This window comes from Octopus bimaculoides, chromosome 6 (assembly GCF_001194135.2).
Source record: "Octopus bimaculoides isolate UCB-OBI-ISO-001 chromosome 6, ASM119413v2, whole genome shotgun sequence".
Classification (NCBI taxonomy): domain Eukaryota; kingdom Metazoa; phylum Mollusca; class Cephalopoda; order Octopoda; family Octopodidae; genus Octopus; species Octopus bimaculoides.
Genome location: NC_068986.1, coordinates 17,258,370 through 17,260,957, shown reverse-complemented (window position 1 = coordinate 17,260,957; position 2,588 = coordinate 17,258,370). Strand labels below are relative to the sequence as shown.

The window sequence follows — 2,588 nt, the reverse complement described above, 5'->3', positions numbered from 1 at the left end:
CTAAGTTCCTTGTGTGCGTATACGCTTAAATGTGTGTGTATGTGTGTGTGTGTGTGTGTGTGCGCGCGCGTATGTACATATTTATGTGACTGAGTGGATATATATGCGTATATACGTTTGTGTGCGTATTTCATATATACATGTTCATAGTTCACACACGTGTATGTATGTGTATATATGTATGTGTGTGTGTATATATATATATATGTGTGTATGTATATAGATATGTATATTCATGTATAGATATATATATAATCGTTTTTTTTTCTTTTACTTAGCTTAGTCATTTTGACTGCGGCCATGCTGGATCACCGCTCTAGTATGCTTCTAGTATGTATACATTCAAATGTGTGTATGTATTTAGCACATGAAAGCGCCAATGAATGTGTGTGTTTACGTGTGAATGCCTTTGTACCTATGTAAAAGATAGATACACACACACATACACACACACACACACACATATTCACACCATTTGTAAGAGCCGTAGTATGAGACAAGAGAAATATATCATAATGATATCCATTTTCTCGTTTTGTTGCTTCTAATTATGAATTTCTCACCAGAAGCATGCAAAAGATATGTGACACTACATAAAGATTGCCAACCGGTAAATTGGCCCAAATACTTTCACGCTAAACGCCACCACAATCAGCAGCACCACCACCAACACCACCACCAACACCACCGCCAACACCACCACCAATGCGACCGCCGTTTCTGCTAGCATTTCAACCTTAAGTGCCACGACCGACGCTACTAATACATTAAGGAATGCAACAGACCTAAATGAAACACGCTAGTAGGCATGATACCTCTGTTGTCTATAAACATCTATTATTCAGACATTTGTATACTCACCTAAAGATAGGCATGTCTACGTACGTACATACATACATACATACATACAAACATGCGTGTAGACAGAACATTGCCGCTCCTCATATTGCTTTATGTTCTGTGTATTTTTTTACTGACTATTGTGTATTTCTCTCTTATGGCGTGTCTTCATTTAGCATCAGCTATACGCAGTACATTACACAGAACCTTCGTGATTTCTAACGGTATTATTTGCTCCGCTAACTCTACTTTAATAGATATACGTGGGTGTATAAGCGCGTGTGTGTCTATGTGCATGTGTATGTGTGTGTATTAGGTTGCATGGAGAAAAAAAAAACGTTTGATATCGTCTTCAAATTCGTGGATAGGATCCGACGATACGCAAATAATATAATCTTTTCTACACTAAGCACAAGGCCCGAAATTTTCGGGGAGGGGGCCAGTCGATTACATCTAATCCTAGTAAGCAAATGTTACATAATTTAGCGACCCCGAAAGGATGAAAGGCAAAGTTGACCTCGGCGGAATTTGAACTTTGATCATAAAGACAGACGAAATACCGCTAAGCATTTCGCGCGGCGTACTAACGTTTCTGCCAGCTCACCGCCTTCGACGACACACAAATAATATAATACAGCATTAGTCGTTAAAATAACTAACGGACTCCATATTAATTCCTTATTTGATTCAATTTCTTAACAGAAACGCTGTAAAAAGTGCAAAATTATTGAAACAATTGTAGCGAGAGACGTAATTATTATTACTTTCGTGGTATGTACATTCGGTTACGGCGACGAGGGTTCCAGTCGATCCAATCAACGGAACAGCCTGCTCGTGAAATTAACGTGCAAGTGGCTGAGCACTCAACAGATACGTGTACCCTTAACGTAGTTCTCGGTGAGATTCAACGTGGCACAGAGTGCGACACGGCTGGCCCTTTGAAATACAAGTACAACAGAAACAGGGAGAAAAAGTGAGATAAAATTGTGGTGAAAGGGTACAGCGGGGATCGCCCACACCTCCTGCCGGAGCCTCGTGGAACTTTATAAATACTCAATAAATACTCACGACGCTCGGTGTGGGAATCGAAACCGCGTTACAACGATCGCGAGTCTGCTGCCCTAACCACTGGACCATTGCGCCTCCACATTATCACTTTATGTTAATGATATCATGCAGACGTTCCTTGTGACCGCCACATAAGTTTCACTTTATTCTATGCTTCTATGCTTCCCCTACAAATAGGGGACATTTTCTGGTTGTTGGAAATTTGCACTATTAAGATAAAAGGCATGGTTGCTTTCCTTATTTCTGCTTCTCGTTATGGCGTTGGTAGTAGTGGTGGAGGTAGTGATGGAGGTGGTGGTGTTGTTATTGGTGGTGGTTGAGTTTAGGGAAAACTTTTATCAAGTTACCGTTCGAATGGTATGAAATATTTAGTTATTTGGTGAGTTAATTAGTTAATTTGCTAGATAGCTACCACCAGCAGCAGCAGCAGTAAAAACATTGGTAGTAGTAGCAGCAGCAGCAGCAGCAGCAGTAGTAGTAGTAGTAGTAGTAGTAGTAGTAGTGGTGGTAGAGGTGGTAGTAGTAGTAGTAGTAGTAGTAGTAGTATTAGTATTAGTAGTAGTAGTAGTAGTAGTAGTAGTAGTAGTACTGGTAGTGGTAGTGGTAGTAGTAGTAGTAGTAGTAGTAGTAGTGGTGGTGGTGGTAGTAGTAGTAGTAGTAGTAGTAGTAGTAGTAGTAGT

General features: G+C 40.2%; 1 protein-coding gene across 5 annotated transcripts in view; it reads left to right on the top strand.

Annotated features, from left to right (window-relative positions):
* Positions 1 to 2,588, top strand: part of LOC106875435 (alpha-mannosidase 2) — a 473,174-nt gene that overhangs the window by 104,944 nt on the left and 365,642 nt on the right. The window lies entirely within an intron of this gene.